This window comes from Propithecus coquereli, unplaced genomic scaffold (genome assembly GCF_000956105.1).
Source record: "Propithecus coquereli isolate 6110/MARCELLA unplaced genomic scaffold, Pcoq_1.0 Scaffold43, whole genome shotgun sequence".
Taxonomy (NCBI): domain Eukaryota; kingdom Metazoa; phylum Chordata; class Mammalia; order Primates; family Indriidae; genus Propithecus; species Propithecus coquereli.
Window position 1 is genome coordinate 2299226 of NW_012150063.1, and position 20350 is coordinate 2319575.

Genomic DNA, 20350 nt, shown 5'->3' on the forward strand with positions numbered 1-20350 from the left:
AAAGCAAGACTCTGTCTCAAAAAAAAAAAAAAAAAAAAAAAAATGAGTCCAGACAATGTTGTGCTTTGTGAAAGATTTTAGTCAATGGCTATCAAGGCCAATTAGCACAATACAAGAGTTTAAATATTGAAGGGGAACTCTGCGAATCTTTATATTCACTCAAATTTTAGAAATAGATCTCGAAGAGCAAAGAATCTAAGGTATTGAGGGATACTATGTGAAACCATGCTTTTATTTCCATAGACACATTCACTTAAGAGTAAAGATCCATTTAAGCTTTACTATTTTAGGGTTAAAAATTAGTTAATGAGGGAAAGGAGAGAGGAACCAACAATTATCATTATCAGACACTATGCTAATGATTTTCAGAAATTATCTATTTTGTTATTAGTCTTTATATATAATCACTGGATTTTTCATTAACATTATATTCAAATATGTGCATATAATTTATTATTGTTGAAGACATTAGTATGTTCCTAGAAGTGACTTTTTGGAATTTACATCATGCTATTTTATAACTATACACTTTTATTTATTTTGAGGGGGAATCATCAGGTCAATATTTTATATAGTAATATAGTAGAAAAGAAGACAAATGCAATCAAGAACTTATATTACATATGCTAAAAGGAATAATTTACCTAAATATAATAATTCTAGCTACTATGTCAGGTTTAATGATTATAAAAGTCACCAAAATAACCAACAGCCTCATTTTAATTTGTTAGCTGGTATTGCATTCGACATACACAAATTCAAAGAATAATTTATCTATTAAAAAGCACATATCATGTTATAGAATCATGGTAAATTTACCCCCTTGAAAATTATCTACATCATTTTTTGTTGTATGGAAATACAAGAACCAAGAATAGCCAAAACAATTTTAAAAAACAAAAATGAAAACAAACTCAAAGGAATTACTCTATCCCATTTCTAGACTCACTATGAAGCTACAACAACTATGACAATGTAGTGGTATTGGCATAAAATATAGATTAATGAAACAATACAAACTCTAGAAATAGACCTATATATACATGGGTAATTGATTTTCAAAAAGGATGCAACAGTAAGTTAATGGAGAAAGGACAGTTTTTTCAATAAATGTTATTAGAACAACTGAATATCCACATTAAAAAAAAAAAAACAAAACAAAAAATCAGAAACCAAACAAACAAAAAATCTTGACCCCTATCTCATACCATATGCCATATTAACTCAAAATGGACCATGGACCAAAAACGTAAAAGCCAAAACCATAAAACTTTTAGAAGAAAACATAGAAGAAAATTTTCATGACCCTAGGGTAGGCAAACATTTCTTAAATAGAGCACACAGACTTACTCGGCAGCAATGAAGAAAACCCTACCCCCTTTCTCTGCAGAATCACCATGGGGGCTGGGACCCTGTACACATATCCTGAAAACTGGAGGGCCTTCAAAGCCCTCATCGCTGTTCAGTACAATGGGGCTCAGGTCCACATGCTCTCTGCATGACCCCACTTCCATTTGGCCAAACCCATCACACCCCTGAATTTCTCTGCAAATTTCCTGCCAGCAAGGTTCTAGCATTTGAGGATGATGATGGATTCTGTGTGCTTGAGAGCAATGCCATTGCCTACCTACTATGTGAGCACTGAGGAGCTGCAGGGAAGTATTCCAGAGGCAGCAGCCCAGGTGGTGCAGTGGGGGAGTTTGCTGAGAGCAACATAGCGCCCCCTGCCAGTACCTGAGTGTTCCCCACCTTGGGCATCACGTACCACAACAAACAGGCCACTGAGAACGCAAAAGAGAACAAGAGGCAAATTCTGGAGCTGCTGGATGCTCACCTGAAGTTGAGGACTTCCCAGTGGGCAAACGAGTAACACTGGCTGACACTGTAGTTGTCTGCACCCTGTTGTGGCTCTAAAAGCAAGTCCTGGAGCCTTCATTCCGCCAGACCTTTCCCAATGCCAACTAGTGGTTCCTCACCTGCATTAACCAGCCCCAGTTCCAGGCTGTGTTGGGGGATGTAAAACTGTGTGAGAAGATGGCCCGGTTTGATGCTAAAAAGTTTGCAGAGAGCCAGCCTAAAAAGGACATATCACAGAAAGAGAAGGGTTCACAGGAAGAGAAGCAGAAGCCCCAGGCAGAGAAGAAGAGGAGAAAAGGGCAGCTGCCCTGCTCCTGAGGAGATGGACGAATGTGAGGAGGCCTGGAAGATATGCCCGAGGCTAAGGACCCCTTTGCTCACCTGCCCAAGAGTACCTTTGTGTTGGATAAATTTAAGCGCAAGTGCTCCAACCAGGACATACTCCCTGTGGTGCTGCCATATCTTTAGGAGCACTTTGATAAGGATGGCTGGTCCCTGTGGTTTTCTGAGTACTGCTTCTGAAGAGCACCAAGACCTTTATGAGTTGCAACCTCATCACTGGAATGTTCTAGTGATTGGACAAGCCGAGGAAGAATACCTTTGCAGTGTCATCCCCTTTGGCACCAACAATAGCAGCTCCATTTCTGGAGTCTGGGTCTTCCAAGGCCAGGAGCTTGCCTTTCCACTGAGTCCAGATTGGCAGGTGAACTATGAGTCACATACATGGCAGAAACTGGATCTTGACAGCAAGGAGACCCAGATGCTGGTTCAAAAGTACTTTTCCTGGGAGGATGCCTTCCAGCATGTGGGCAAAGCCTTCAATCAGGGCAAGATCTTCAAGTGAACATCGCTTGCCATCGCCTAGCTGCCTGCACCTGGCCTTCAGGGAGGTGGGGATCATTAAAGGAAACTGAACACTGAAAAATAAATAAATAAATAGGACACATAACACATGAACTACAGAAAAATAAGTTAATAAATTGGGCTTTATCAAAATTAAAAACTTCTGCTCTTTGAAAGACACTACAAAGAAAATGAAAAGGCTAGCCACTAGCAGGGAGGAAATATTTTTAATACATACCTGACAAAGGACTTCTATTCAGACTATATAATGAGCTCCTGAAACTCATTAATAAAGAGACAATCCGATTTTTAAAGTGGTCAAAATATTTGACATACACTTCACAAATGAAGATTTATGAATAGCCAATAAGCTCATGAAAAGATGCTCAGCATCATAGTCATCAGGAATATGCATAGAACTACAATGAGACACACTACACAACCAGTAGAATGGCTAAGAATATGGTTGACAATACCAAGCGTTAGCGAAGATGACAAAGAACTAGAACTCTCATACATACATTGCTAGTGACAGTTTGGTAATATCTTACAAAGTTAAACACATATTTATACAACCTACCGATTTTACTCCTAGGTATCTACCCAAGAAAAATGTAAACACATGTCCACACAAAAAGACCTGTACATGAATGTTCACAGCAGTTTTATTCAAAATAGCCCAAAACTGGAAACAACCCAAATGTTCATCAATAGATGAATGGATAAGTGAATTGTGGGTATATTCATATCATGCAATACAACTCAGGAATTAAAAAAGAAACAAACAACAGATACACAAAACAACATGAATGAATCTCAAAAACATGCTTAAAGACGCTAGAGGAAAAAAAGAGCCCATATAAGACTGCATTTATATGAAGTACTAGAAGAGTCTAATCTAATCTATAGTGACAAAAAGTAGATCAGTGGTTACCTGGGAGGAGAAGAAGGGACTGACTGGAAAAGAACACAAGTGAACTTTTTGGAGTGATGGAAATATTCTATAGTTCGATTACAATAGTGGTTACATGATTATAAAATTTCCAAAACTCATCAAAATTGATACATTTAATATATGTAAATTGTATCTAGATAAAGTTGATATTTTAATCCTAGCACTTTGGGAGGCCAAGGAGGGAGGATTGCTTGAGCCCAGGAGTTCGAGACCAGTCTGCACAACATAGCAAAACCTCATCTTTACAAAAAATAGAAAAATTAGCCAGACATGGCGGTGCTTGCCTATAGTCCCAGCTATTCAGGAGGCTGAGGTAGGAGGATCGCTTGAGCCCAGGAGTTTGAGGTTGCTGTGAGCTAAGATGATACCACTGTACTCTAGCCTAGACAACAGAGAGAGCCCCTGTCTCAAAACAAAATAAAATAAAGTTGATCTTTTAACAAATTAAATTTTAAGAGGTAAACTAAGTCTCATACATGACTTTAAAAATTTTTCAATGATCTATAACTTATTTGCTCTGTTAACATATTAATTCCTCTTTTCTTCAAATACATGGGCATTTAAAAGATAGCCATTAACATTTAGTTATGTAGATATGCAGCTATTTCTTTTTCTTTAAATAATAAATGCACTAAATTCAACTATATTTCACAAATTGATATTATTTGGTAAAACAGTTAACTGAAACAATTATTCAATGTCTTGAAAGGATTTTGAATATTACTTCACATTTAGATTGACATGATAAGAATCAAACCTACAACCATTTACTAAACTATTATGTGCAGCTTAGCCAACATTAGTAGCAATTTCCCTTTAAAAACAATATTTGAATTTAAAACATAACACAGTATTATAAATCACAGCATGATTTAGTGTGTAGGGGTTAGAAATGAAGTACTGAATATACGTATAAGGGGATGCAAAATACTTTGAAAAGGAATACTATGATTTCTAGCACACTTCCCACCCAGGGATTTCAATTTCCATTCTATGGCAGCCACTTGAAGAAATGTGGAATCATTGTTTTCATAAAATTGAAGACTTTAAACGTATAATTCCTTCTCTAAACTGGGATTTCATTATAGATTTCACACACATGCATATATATATATATATACACACACGCAATTTGCTCTCTCTGTTTACATTAGAAATTCATGCAAGTAATGCAAAGTGACCAATTTAAAGGCCAAAGAAAAAGACTTGAAGAAAGTATCACCACAGACGTATCCATGTGATTCTCTTAATTTGTATCACTATCATCATAGTCTGGAAATAGTGGAAATAACTAATTAATATAGGACTGACAAGATTGATTTGTAGCTATACACCATCATAAAAAATTCAATGTCAAGTCTGGCTGTCTTGTAAACCCAATAGAATTCTTCTCTGTAGTGAATTAAGCTCAAAGCCTACAAAGAAGCAAGATTCAAAAACGAGTCATTTACTTTAGGTTCTCTTGCTAAATATCTCCCGCCTACTTGATGAAATCTTCTAGTAACTTGGTTGTGGATACCAGGACTAACACTAAATGATCTGCTGTTATGACACACACCTAAAATAAAAATGATACTGAGGACTTTTTTTCCACACAAACTTAACTCCTCTAGCTATTAACCTAAATGTTAGACAACTCAAGTTTGGTTTCTGAGACTTACAGATAGGTAGGTAGATAACTACCAATGATGAAGTCCATCACAGGAAGTTTCATAGCTAGATAACCACCAAGCATGATATCCATCACCAGGAGTTTGGTAGCCAGCCTCTAAGATGGTCTCCACTGATACTTGTATCCTGGTATTTACACCCTTGTGTAGTCAGTCCCCTTTCACACGGCATCAGGGTTGGTCTGTGTGACGAATATAGCACATGGCTAAAGTGATGGTATGTCACTTCTGAGATTAGGTTATAAAAGACGATGACTCTCTCTCAGATCTTGTACTCTAGTGGAAGCAAGCCGCCATATTGTGAGTAGTGCTATGGTGAGGAATTGAAGCATTTGGCCAATGATTAGTGAGGAACTGAGGCCTGTCAACAACCATATAAATGAGTCTTGAAACAGATTTTCCAGTCCCAGTCATATGTTGAGATAACCGCAGCCCCAGCTGACAGTTTAACTATTACCTGGTAAGAGACCCATAGGAACCATCCACACCTAGATTCCTGATCCTCAGAAACTTTGTTAGATAATAACTGTTTGTTATTTTAAGCTGCTAAATTTGGGGTAATATGTTATGTAGCAATAGATAACATGTGGAGATATTTTCTTTCCTTTGGAATAACCAGAAAATAGACATGATATTCCCCTACAAGCAGTCAACTCTGACTTATAACTAAAATAGAGTTGCCAGAGATACAGGGATGGGGATTGTGCTTGGGGGAAGGGTGTCATTCAAGTTATCCTGCTAACATATAGTCAAAGGGCCTACCAATTGGCATACCAATACAATGTCACCCTAAGCCTGGCTACTAAATACCCTGCCTAAAAAACTAAAATATTCCTATGAATCCCATATTGAGTTCCTAATCAGGGATAAATCAGACACAGAAATATATTTAATGAGGTCTAAAATTTAGTAATTGTGAAACTCATGTCCAAATATTAAGTCAAGTCTTTTGGAATGCCAGAGTAATTCCACATTTCTAACTATAACTTCGTTTAAATCATCATCTTCATTTTACCTGCTTTTTAAATGAACAATACAGTAGATTTGAGCAAGGTACTAAAATTTTCAGTTCAACAAATGTATATATTTCCCATGGATCCATTTCTTAATTTCTTCACTAACAGTAGATTATGGTTATATTTAGTTCAAAATACTCTTCTCTAAACATCTACCTATCACTTTCATTTAACCTTAGATTTTGAGATGAAGAAAAATCAAAGAAACAATGCACACTATGACTTTAATGCACACGATAGTTCAAATGAAAAACACAGACTGTAAGACTAGTCAGTATTTGTAATCGGCCCCCAGAAAACTGTGCAGAATGGACAGCACCATTAGTTTCTCTAACTTATTTTTAACTATATTCCAAATTAAATTTTTAGGATATTTTGAGAATGTTTCATGTTGCTTGAGTTAGTGCTTGTTTACTTCAGTGGCAAAAATCGTTTTTATTTTTCCAAATAATTAAATAAAATGTATGGATTCAAAAGAGTCATCTAATAGAATTCAAGAGAGAGGAACAAAACTAAGAACATTTGCGTCTTGTCAGTAAAACACTTAATCAAATATAAAATAAAAATAGCCAAAATTTAATGAGATCTGTGTGTCAGGTCTTAGGCAGAGCACTTCACATGTATGATCTCACTTAATTCTCACAACAACCCTATGAAATAATGGTTGCCAAGATGAGCAAACTCAGGCTTAAAGAGAATAAGCAATTTCCTTAAAGTTACACAGCAAAGATGTGGTGCAACCTAGATTCAAACCTAGGAAATACAGCGTGCATTTTTATAACCATTCAGCTATATACTAGCTCTCACTTAATGCGACTAATTTAATAAAGGAGATTCAAAACCTACATAACAAGGACCTCTTTTTATGGTAAGTCTAGGAGTCTTGAACCTTACTTTCCCTATTAAATATCAGTTTTTGACCTAAACAGTCAAACGATAGCAACAAAGGAAAAACTTTCCCTATTAAATATCAGTTTTTGACCTAAACAGTCAAACTATAGCAACAAAGGAAAAACTCCTCTAAAATATGAGGATAATGACCAAAGTCCCAATAATGCATGCAAGATGGGGAACACTAAACAAAGGTAAAAGGAGGAGATACATGAAATTTCAGTATAGCAACTAGAAGATAACACACCAATTTCTGGTAATGGTTATATATAGGAAGGGAGGGAAAAAGGAGGAAGGAAAAGAAATAAGATCAAAAAGGGTTACAAAGGTTATTATGAATGTATTAAAATATTTTGCTTCTTAAAAAACGTTTAAGTCCCTCTTGTTATGACAAGAGGATCGTTCATTGTTTGTGGCAAATGTGTCTTGCTCTTGCTCTGTGAACCTGTATCTTGTTCTTGCTCTGAAACCTATCTTGTCCTTCCTCAATAAACTTCGTTTCATGCTTAAAAACAAAAGTTTAAGCAAATATGGCAAAACTTTAACATTGGTTAAATCAGCATAGTGGCTACTGAATGTTTCTCATATTCTCTTGTCATTTTTTTGCATAGTTGAAATAGTTCGTAACTTATAAATGTTGAAATTAGAAGTAACAAAGAATAATACAGCTAAATTCACATAAAAGGAGATTTAAAAAATGGGGAATATTACAGAATGGGGGAAAAAACAGCAACAGTTTTTTGCATCTAAATTCCTTTTTGTTTAGTATCTACATCTATTTATATGGTATATGATTTAAATAAACACTGTAATTGCCCAAAAACAACTTGTGTCAAAGATATGCTATCTAGGCCGGGCACGGTGGCTCACGCCTATAATCCTAGCTCTCTGGGAGGCCGAGGCGGGCGGATTGTTTGAGCTCAGGAGTTCGAAACCAGCCTGAGCAAGAGCGAGACCCCGTCTCTACTAAAAATAGAAAGAAATTAATCGGACAACTAAAAATATATAGAAACAATTAGCCGGGCATGGTGGCGCATGCCTGTAGTCCCAGCTACTCGGGAGGCTGAGGCAGGAGGATCGCTTGAGCCCAGGAGTTTGAGGTTGCTGTGAGCTAGGATGACGCCACGGCACTCTAGCCAGGGCAACACAGTGAGACTCTGTCTCAAAAAAAAAAAAAAAAAGATATGCTATCTATTAGTTTGATTGCTCATTCATTCAACAACTATTGGAACACCCACTGTATGTACAGGACTATAGCAGGCATTGCAGGGAATATATAGAATAAATGGATAGATTCTGTGTGGGTTATCATCAGCTGCTGCATTCAATTGATTCAAACATAATGCTCATGACAAGCAGTTCCATCTCCTTGTAGTTACTTTTATATGAAATGTTCTCTTCTGTTCTCTTCACTACGTGTCTTTGCCCTCAGAGAGTCTTGGCAGAAGAATTACGGAGATTTCAGTGCAAATCTACATTGTCTGCTGAAAAAACAATTTAAAAAGAATGTTCATGTTCAATCTGCATTGGCTATCCAATGCCAAAGTTTCTTAATAATGTTAATGACATTTTGGGCAGTGAATCAACAATGAAAATGAGGTTAAAAGATTCAGATGAAATTGAAGAGGTTAGGATGCCAATGAAAAAAATTAAAAAGACTACCTTGAATGATGACTTGTAAAAGACAAAGGCAACCAGCAAAAACCATTTAAAAAACAGTTTAATGAAGGGAATTTTTTTTTTTTAAACTTGGGGAAAGGGGCTGGGCGCAGTGGCTCACACCTGTAATCCTAGCACTCTGGGAGGCTGAGGTGGGAGGCTCATTTGAGCTCAAGAGTTTAAGACCAGCCTGAGCAAGAGCAGGACCTCATCTCTACAAAAAACATTTTTAAAAAATTATCTAGGCATGGTGGCACATACCTATAATCCCAGCTACTCAGGAGGCACCACTGCACTCTAGCCCAGGCAACAGAGTGAGAAGAAGGAAGAAAAGAAGGAAGGAGGGAGGGAGGGGAGGGAAAGAAGGCTGGCAGGCAGGTAGGCAGGCAGGCATAAGATAAAAAATAATAATTTAACATTTAAAAACATTTATAATTAATCTCCCTGGGAAATTTACCATGAAAACAAGAAAAAAAATTTTTTTTAAATGTGCTAAACACACACACACAGAAAAACACCAGTGTGGCATCAAAGAAAAACTCAATAGTGGTTATTCTAAAATAACTTATGTAGGTTGAGACTATCCATAAGTATTTGAATGGGTATACCTCTTATAATAAATCAAACTAATTATAACTCCAAACTCATCATTTAGTAGAGCACAATTTAAACAATAGATACTACATAAGTTTCTCTTTTAAAAAATGGTAGTGATTTTTAAAAAGACTTAACTAAATTTAATCCATAAAAGACAAAATGATAAAGGTGCTTGGCTAGGAACTTTTAATGCAATGCTGTAATTAAAAGCAGGGAATATAATTAGAGGCATACTAAAATACAAAGTGAAATGCCCAACTGTCAAGTAAAACTTGAATTCTATTACGTGCTCAGTATCCCTCTAATGCATTTCTTTTTGCCTCAGTTAGCCAGAGTCAGTTTCTGTTGTTCACAACCAAGGAACCCTAATTGATATAACCAGATACTTCAGTTTTAAGTCAAATGTGGCCTGTTAAAAATGGGGGATCTTTATTTATTAAATTGATTGGTTCAATTACCATAACAAAAAAGCTTAAATTTTAGGCACATTCAGTCAAATTTTGGGAGACTGCTGAATTAATACATAGAAGCCTAACATTTTCTTTCTAATTATAACCCAACAATTTCTGTTGGAAGTTTGTAAATAGAGTTCAATATATATTCTATGCATGAGTTATGTGTTCACTTATTTTTCTTTCTGAAGGCAAATTATGATCTAATTCACCATTTGGTTTCCTAAACATATCACTTTCTGCTTCTCTTTTAAAACTTTAAAAATGAGTTTTTATTATCATGGATGAATTGACACTCACTTTTAAAATATTTTATTTTTACATTTATTAAAAAAATCTTTATTACATTTTCCCCAAAATATATTCTTGAAACAAATCAAACAATACAAAGATTAATAGAAAAAAAGTTAATTTTTCCTCTACCCCATCACTTTAGGTTCCACTTTCTGAAATAACTAATACTGATAATTTGGTATATATGCTTTCACAGCTTTTTGCATATCCATACAGTTTCTTTTTATAAAAATGAAATCACATTATACACATTACTCATCTCATCCTTGGACATCCCTTCAGATTATAGCATATAAATCAATTCATTCTTTTTAACTGCTGCATAATAATCCATTGTATGGATACACCATAATTTATCCACCAATTCCATCAGTAATCAAAGAGCTGTCAGACTGTTTCCAGGTTATTTTTCTTCCAATCCAAATAATGTTGTAATTAATATCTTTGTACATGTGTCTTTATGTACTAGAGGACAGATACCAAAAAAGTAGGATTGCTGGGTCAAAAGGAATGAAAAATGACACTTAAATCTTTTAAACCTTGTATTTGGAAAAATTTTAGTATACATAAAAATACAGAGAACAGAAGAAAACAAACTCCTGTTTACCCACCATTCAACTTTAACAACTGCCAAATTTAAATGGTCCTTTTCCCCTTGTCTAAGAAATGTAAACAAATCCCATTTTAGTATTTCTGTCTCCATGAATGGCTTTACAAGTTTATCAAAATCCTTTTGGAACACTAGTTATATAGTAACCACCAGCATTCATATTCTCCTTAATATTACACATAACAACTTTTTTTTAAAAAAGTAACCTGTAATATTCACTTCCTCCCTCCACTAAGCTCTTTGCAGTGGAGAAACAGCAGAATCGAAGCATGTAAGACAGTAGTAGAGAAAGAGACTAGGAAAGATCTTCCTAAAAGCAGAAAAGGACCTTGAAAAGGAACAATATCAGGCAGGCACTGAGGTATATTAAGTGACAGAGGCAACAAAGAAAATGAAAAGAGTAACATTAAGTAGATTTTTAAAAGCTAGCATTAGCTGGTAGGAAAAGTACTTAAGGGATTGCTGGTGGTCTGTGTAGGAAATTTAAGCAAAGGAATAGCAATTCATGAGGAATAGGGGATGCCATTTGAATGTATTTTAGAACTAGTTGCTTAAAATATATTGCACTGATCAAAAATCTAGATGAATAGCCACTTAGTGCTCTTCCAGCAAAAGATATCTGAAGGGGAAAACATCACCAATATGTAACAAAATAACACTTATTTCTTTCTTAAATATGAGTAACATCCCTACTAAAGAAGAACAATGTAGAATACATGTATATGTACACATATATGAAAAAGTGATACTAATGTGAATATGTTCCTGGGGGGGAAAAAAGCCATGTAATGAAATTTTAAATGTACTAGAGATATGGGCTATTTAAAGGAATCCTAAAATAAATTATTTTATACAGTAAACATTTTGTAAAACAAAGAATCGTATCCTAATTTATTTATTTGAGGTGTGGTTTCCGCCAGGCCTGGTGGCTCATACCTATATTCCCAGCACTTTGGAAGGCTGAGGACAGAGCCTCACTTGAGGCCAGGAGTTCAATACCAGCCTGGGCAAAACAGCGAGACCTTGTCTCCACAAAAAATTTAAAATTTAATGAGGTGTGGTGGTGCACACCTGTAGTCCCAGATACTCGGGAGGCTGAGGCAAGAGGATGGCTTGAACCCAAGAGTTCAAGGCTGCAGTGAGCTAGGATTGCACCACTGTATTCCAGCCTAGGTGACAGAGCAAGACCTTGTCTAAAATAAAATTAAATTAAATTAAAAAGTGTGGTTTCCTTTTTTAAATATTAAGTTCACTAATCCACAAAACATTCATTGATTATTCACTATAGGCCAGACACTGTACATACACAAACAAAACATCACACTTGCCCTCTGTGAGCTTACAGCCTAGTAAGCAATTAAGACATAGCTATAATATAATGTGATATATTTTAATGGTGTATTAAATTAAAAAGTCTACAGGTAAACATAGGAAAGACCACAAATGGTAGCTTAGGAGAGTTAGGAAATACTATATAAAGGAGGTAACATTTGACTTCAATTTTGAAAGCTGAAGAATTCAGAAATGAGGGAAGAAAGAATTTCTAAAATTTATGCAAAGCCTTGGTGATTTATATACATAAATACATTTATATTGGACATATTTTCCTAGTGTAGATTTGATAAAAACCATATGTATTCTACTGAAATGAAGTACTAAAAATTGTGTTAAATTTTCAGTGGTTATAGCATTTCTGTGAAATTGACGTATGTGAGTGTTACATACATATATGTGTTAAAGATGGTAGCTAAAGATGTTAGAGGGAATCCACATATTAACTTCCACTCCTGATACCCCACTTAAAACAAAAGAAAGTAAATTTAAAAACAAAATAAGAGTTCATAAAGGCACAAGCACAGCAAAAAGCAGAATCCTAAATCAGCATTGGGGAGAAGTTAAGAAGCAACCAGATTTATATCTCTGTGAGTTGGGCTAAGGATGGGCTAAACACAGGAGAATTTGTTGAATATCTACTTATGAAGCAGTTAGATCTTGAAATCTCATCTCCCACTCAATAGGGCAACTACCACTTCTCCACCCTATCAGATGTTTTGTAATCTCTCTAGACTCAGGGGCATTCGTGCAGTTGAGGAAGGGTGGTGGTGGGGAAGGTTTTTAAATGAGGGACTGAGTAACTGAATTTTGAGACTCTTCTTCCTATCCACCTTCCAAAATGGTAACAGCTAGGGTATACATATTTCCCAAAGCAGCAGACTCAAAAGAGTTTTCTCTGGGAAACTGATCAGCTTAAGAGAAACACCTAAACATATCGACAACCAGGGTTGCCCAAGAAACAGCCCAGCCAGATCATCCACAGAGAAACCTGTAATCAACAAGCTGGAATACCACTGTGCCTTCCAATCAGTTTTGTAGTATATAATTCTCAAGGATCACCAGATAAATGATGAAAGCCTCTATTATAAAAGACAGAGACCAAAGAAATTATACAGAAAAAAATAACTGGAAAGAAACAAAGACTATAAAAGAGAAAAGAAACAAAACTTTCAGTAGTATCTTTAAAAAAGGTAAGAGAAGCAATCAAGAAATATGAAAAGAATGCTATGGGGGAAAATAACTAACAACAAAAAAAAAAGAGCTTCGGACACTTTTAGCATAAAAATAGGAAGAAAAACTCAACAGAAAGGTTGAAAAATAGTTGTAGAAATATCTCTGAGAGTAAAGAAAAAGTCAAAAAATGCAAAACAGAAGATGAAAAGATAAAGAACCTGTCCAGGATGTACAACATTCAAAAAATGGAAATTTCAGAACGAGAGAAAACAGAAGGGAGGAAATAAGAAATAATTCAAGAAAATTTCCCAGAACTGAAAAATATGACTTTCTAAATTGCAAATGCCCACCAAATGTTCAACATGTTTGAAAACAGAGCTACACCAAGATATTATATCATAAAATTTTAGTCTACTGGGAATACAAGAAGATTCTATCAAAGTCCAGAGGAAATTAACAGGTTTCATAAAAAAGATAAGGAATTAGAATAGCATTGGAAATTTCAAATGCAACACTAGAAGCTACAATACATTGCTGTAAAATTTTGAAGGGGGAATTATTTTAAATTCTATCATTTCATATCCAACCAAAGTATTACAAGGTCTCAAAAAATTATTTCCCCTTACTTTCTCAGGATGCTACTGGAGTTTATAATCTTCTAAAACGACAGAGTAAACAAAGAGGAGGCCATGAGATTTGGAATGAGATCCCACACAGAAGAGATGAAATGAATCCTCAAGATGATAGTGAAGGGAGATGTCAAGATGAAAGGTTTGTTGCAGGGCTAGAGATTAAGACTGGAACAGCTTTCGCAAAAGACTTCAGAAACATGAAATTGATGGTCTGCATATATATTAAGTTTAACTAAAAATATAGTAAACTTGGGCCGGGCACAGTGGCTCACGCCTGTAATCCTAGCACTCTGGGAGGCCAAGGCAGGCGGATTGTTTGAGCTCAGGAGTTCGAGACCAGCCTGAGCAAGAGCGAGACCCCATCTCTACTAAAAATAGAAAGAAATTAATCGGACAACTAAAAATATATAGAAACAATTAGCCGGGCATGGTGGCTCATGCCTGTAGTCCCAGCTACTCGGGAGGCTGAGGCAGAAGGATTGCTTGAGCCCAGGAGTTTGAGGTTGCTGTGAGCCAGGCTGATGCCACGGCACTCACCCTAGCCCAGGCAACAAAAGCAGGACTCTGTCTCAAAAAAAAAAAAAAAAATAGTAAACTTTAAAAATTAATAAAAATAAAATCATGTCCTGAGACAATATGTTCATGAGATTAAATTAATATTTAATGTAGTTAGAGTAAGTCAAGCCACTTTCTTGCCAATATTCTAAAAATTGTAATCAGAGTAAATTCTTCATTGTTGAAGCAATGTAGCTATTTTAAATTATTTTTAAAAGACGTTTGCTGATGAGATTTAATACATAGTTCACAGAAACCATCCAAGTACCTGGATGCATCAGACCTGAGATATTTATCCATATTTTAATATACAGTAGTTTCTTCAACATGTGTAGAAAAAATGTTTTATTCCTTTGTAGTAGTTCAGTCAAAGTTGAGAAATCATTTGAGAATTGAAAATGCAGGACAGCACATAATAGGAACTTAATAAACACTTGTTGAGATTGCTCTTTCTTTTCCAATCTATAAATAAACAAGAAGAGGCAAATGAAGATCAAGTTAACTATATGTTTTATATATACACATGTAAGTATACATGCACACACACACATATACACATAGTCACAAATATTTAAAATTTCTCCTGTAGCTCTAGTTTTCAATTTCATTTTTAAAATACATTTTATAATTTTAACTTGATATGAATAAGTTTCAAAAATGTTTTCTCAAAGATACGAGCTGTTAAAAATATTTAAAATAGTGCCAGCTTATTTTTTATTAAATAGAATAATATTAATATTTTTTAATAGCCGTGGCCATTTGTAGACAGTATGGGAAAAAATATTTCCCAAAGATTAATGATTAATTTGTTGAATTAAAAAGGTTTATTGACAAAAGAATTTATAAGTATTTTATTTAATTAGTTCTGATAAACAAAATGACTAATGAGAATTGGCTCTTCTTAAGTAGATAATTAAAGAATCTGAAAAATGTACAAAGATAAAATATCTTAAATGCTCCCAAATATATGACATGTATCAGGGGTTGCAAATTTGAATGACCATGGGTGGAGTGGTGAGTACAAAGGTGAAACGAAGACCCTGCTCGCTCTAGATGATAATTACCATGTGCGCTCAGACTCAGGCCACTAAATTTTTTTTTTTTTCCCTAAGAGAAACTAAAAAACTAGATTCTATGTGAATATTCCTTATTTTGAAATCTTCACAGTAATTCTTTTATTTTTTCAATTATTGCATTACCTGAACAAAACATGTCTGTGTTCTGAATTCAGTTTATGAGGCCTGTGGTATACGTCCTTTAAAATTGAGATCTAGATTTACCTCTCTGTTATGTAGAATAATATATCAAATACAAATACATCTATGTAGAATGAATGGATCTGTTTGGGTGTAACTTGGGATTCAAATTAATCAATGCATATTTATTGAATACCACTTGGGTCAGCCCTTGTGCAAGGTGCTATGATGGGATAAAGAGGTATTATATAAATAGATATAAATAATTAATGTAAGCTTCCAATCTTTCTCTTTTCTTGTCTTCTAAACATACACATATAATTTACCATCCAAATCAGGACACTTTTGGGAGTGAAAAGAGGGACTGACAGCAATTACGCTAAGGCCAGGTGCAGTGACCATGCCTGTAATTCCAGCACTTTGGGAGGCCAAGGCGGGAAAACCGCTTGAGGCCAGGAGTTCAAGGTTACAGTCAGTGATCTATGATCTCGCCACAGTACTCCAGCCTGGACAACAGAGCAAGACTCTGTCTCCATTTAAAAGAAAAAAATATTATGCTAAGAACAACTAGGGCCATGTCGGGCAAACAAGTCTGCACAATCACTCTAACTAAAAGAACCTGGTCTGTTTCAGTCTCTCCCCCACCCCACCGGTCTGCTCACACCCTCCAAGGAAAATCCTGCCTTGACAGGCTTGTTCCTCAGTTCTGTGATGGAGAATGAGAAGAAAAAGGGATAAAAAGGAAGACAAGAATTGTCTCATGATAGATATAATCGTTAGAATTGTCTTCTGAGGTTTTTTGTTTGATTGTTATGTATTTAGGAGGTAAAGAACAGGCAGCAATGTGGGGTAGCAGTAGATGGGAGAGAGAAAAAAGGGAAATGGTAAGAAAAATTGCTAAAGACGGTGTGTTGCCTTCATGTCATTTAATCAAGAGAAGTAAAATACTCAAGTCATTTGAAAATACATTTTGTTGCATGGACTTTAACACCCTCTGAGATCAAACCACAGGGACCGTGGTTTTATAAATATTGCTGATGTGTAAGACATGGTCCTTGCAATCAGGGGTTTAAATTTTATTTCTGGAGAAAAAGATTAACAAATAGTTAATATAATATGATACATAATTGAGTACTAAATTGAAGGATTCAAACTACAAACCTGTAAGACATAAGAGGGAAAGATCAAAGAGGGCAGTAAGAATTAATCCTCCCTCTGCCCCAACATACACTTCTTATTATTACAATTTCTCTTTTAAGGGAATCCAGGGGATAAGCACAAGCAGAGAACTTGTGGTTTTCATTAAGTATATGCCATTTCTTAATTGTATGTAATGGCAGTCCAACTAACCCCTACTAAATTCTGATTAAGTTGCCAAATATTAAAATAAAACCAAACTCCAGGATTAATCAAAATACTGTTTGTCTTTGACTATCACACAATTAAAATCAATATTTTTTTTTAGTGGGAGGTCTGGGTTCCACCTCAGCTTTCAGTCAAAAATTAAGTGATGCCAACTGTCAGGGACTCTTAGGAAATGGCAATGACACAGAAGTGTGATCTCCAACAACCTGGAAGGGCAAAGGCTTCAGACAATCCATGAGTTTACCGTCTGTAGCAAAGACTGCACCTGCTCCAGCATACTACAACAAGCAGCCTGTGAGCATGTGAAGCACCTACAATATACATAATATTACACAATATACACAATATACATAATACATGCACATTTCCAGACTCACACACACAGAATGAGGTGAAACTTTTCCTCATTCCTTCCCACGAACTGTCCCCATCTCCCAGGATATAACACAAATATTCGGGGCTGAGTGAAGAGTAAAGGTTGAGAGAAGAGAATATCGAAAAGACTAGGTACCTATACACAAACACTAAATTCATTCATCATCAAATATTTTGTTCACATCAAGCATTCCTAAGAGTAGTGCAATATATGCATGCCATACAAACATCCAGATACCCACAATTCTCTGTGGAAAGGCTGTCCACAATCCAAACAACTTTGCTAAACTCCTTTTAGTTGAGTTCTTTGCACGGCTTATGTTTATGTAAGCAATTTTAAAATATCACTACAGCCATAAGCTTTAGAAGCACCTCAGAGAAAGGGCTATGTAAAAACAGAAAGCATTATTATAATACTATTGTATTATTGCTGCAAAAAGCAGCACTTCCCAAAAAAGTCAAAATAAAATCAAACCCACATTCAGTTTAAGACTATTAAAAGAAAATGCATTCTTTCTCCCCTATCCTCACTCCCCAAATCCCCACTCCATTAGATTGTCAACTACCTTTCAGAAGCCAGAGAGAGCCCATTTTCCAGTGACCTTTAATCAGTCTCCTCTGAGACACATCTGCTGCACAGGATTCGTTTCTATTTGCCAGAGTTATTTTCTAGCCCTCTAAGTTACCACTTTCAGTTTCAATTCCCATCACAAACTTTTAAAATTAATTTCCTATCATTTTGGAAAAATGTAAACCTCAAGAAATATAGTAGAATAGTTACAAATTCCTATGCGACCACTTACTAAATCTTTAAGCAAATTACTTTGTTCTGGGTATCGGTTTCCTCAACCCTTGCAAAGCTAAGAGCATTAAAGGGATAATATTTACAAAGTTGCTGACAAATACTGCAAAGGACGCAAAAGCAATGGTAGCTATTTAAAAGAAGATAGAGAAAGGAATTCTACTCAGTAATTTGCTCAGGGGAGGGGGAAAAAAAGATTTCTTGGCATATCTTCTGCTAAAACTTAAGAGAGACACCTAAATTAAGAACATCCCTTCAGATATTTAAAGGAGGAAGAAACTAGCAGGTTTATGACAAAGACATGAGCTACCTTCCAGTATTATTGTAGTGTTAAGGCATATGAATCTAGAAAGGATTATAGGGTTTATTTCAGTCTTTTCTCACAATAGCACCACCTTTTAGTATCAAAGAGAACCATTCCAACTCTGTGATTTCTTATTTTAAATAAAAATTTTAAGAATGCATTAAAGAGTGATATCTTGTAAATGTTCCTTCCCTGGTATAACAATAACAAATGTGCTGAACTCTGTTTATGGCTTCAGGGCATGCTCACCCAATATTGTGCCAAAAGGAAAAACTGCCCTGACCACTGTGGAGCTGGGAAGTCGGACAGTTGGAAACACATGGCTATGGAAAGTACCACCCAGCGACCTAACCTAACTCCCAAATCCTGTCTAACATAGACTAGGAATCAAAGACAACATGTACACGGTGATCCTAAAGAGGGGCCAGCAGCCAAATCCAGTGCCAGTGCCGCTTACCAGCAGCTCCCCACCGGCTTACAGGTCCCTGGTGATCTCAAGGCTGCTGACCATTACCCATGCATGCTAACCACATAACGCACTGATGACCTTATAAATTTATTTCTTACACAACTTATAAATTGTCTATGTCCAAAGCTCAATGATCTGCCGCTGACTGACTTTAACGTCTTTGTACTCCCCAGACCTAATACAGGGCTAAAATACTTTGATTGATCTCTGATTTCTTATCTCATAAGTATACTGGGAGACTAATACATTAATGTCTAACATGCTATGAGTTCCTCGGAGAAAAGTACTATTTAAAAACAAAATACTTTATATTTTTTCACTGGTAAAATGAATTGCTCCTTTTTTTCCCAGTGCTATCCCCTAAGCAATTTGAGATTTTACCACAGCTTTCAGTCAACAAAGTTAATACTCAATTTGGAAGTTAAAGAGCATTTTTTCAAAATGAAAATAACATTGCTTTTTCCAGTTATAATGTAATACATGCCATAAAAAATTCAAACAATACTGAAAAGGATAAAGAAGAAAGGATGAATTACCCAATATCCCAACAAAACAATGAGCACTGACACACGGTTCTGTGCATATATATACCTACACGCATACTTCATATGTATATTTTATAGAAATAAGATCGTATTTTCTGTCTTTTTTTTTAACCTAATATGTTTTGTAGATCATGAACAGCTATATAGTATTTCATTGCATGGATTATCCATAATTAACCAGTCATCTAAAATTAAGTATTTATGTTTTTTCCAATTATTCATTGTGCTGCAATGAATCCCTTTACATATAGCTTTGCATACTGGTTTCATTATTTTTTTAAAAAGGGAATTAGTGGTCCAAAGATATGGATACTTAAAATTATAAAGACACTGTCAGACTGCCTCTGGAAAAGCAGAATCGATTTCCTTCCCACCAACAGTGTACACGAAGGCCCATTTCCTGGCAAGTCCCTGATTATTGCTTATCTTCTCTCATCTTTGCCAATCTGATAAGCAAAAATTATGTCTCCCTGTTTCAATTGCATTTCCTCAATTACTAGAAAATAATCATTTGATGTATTTATAGAACATTGGTATTTCTTTTGTGAAATACCCCTTCCTAATTTTTGGCTGTTTTTCCCTTTCTTACAGATCTGCAGATTGCCTTTTTGGTGTGGATTTGTGGGAGCTCCTTATATAATAAAGAAAATTTATCTTTGTCTGAATATATGTCATAAATAATATTTATCAGTTTGTCATTTGTTTTTGTTTTTTTTTTTTTGAGACAGAGTCTCACTGTGTTTCCCGGGCTAGAG

At 35.5% G+C, this 20350-nt stretch overlaps 1 protein-coding gene and 1 pseudogene across 1 annotated transcript in view; one reads left to right on the forward strand and one right to left on the reverse strand.

Annotated features, from left to right (window-relative positions):
* CAMKMT (calmodulin-lysine N-methyltransferase) overlaps positions 1-20350 on the reverse strand; it is a 387185-nt gene that overhangs the window by 344632 nt on the left and 22203 nt on the right. The gene's annotated exons all lie outside the window — the stretch shown is intronic.
* Positions 1398-2723, forward strand: LOC105817981 (annotated as a pseudogene).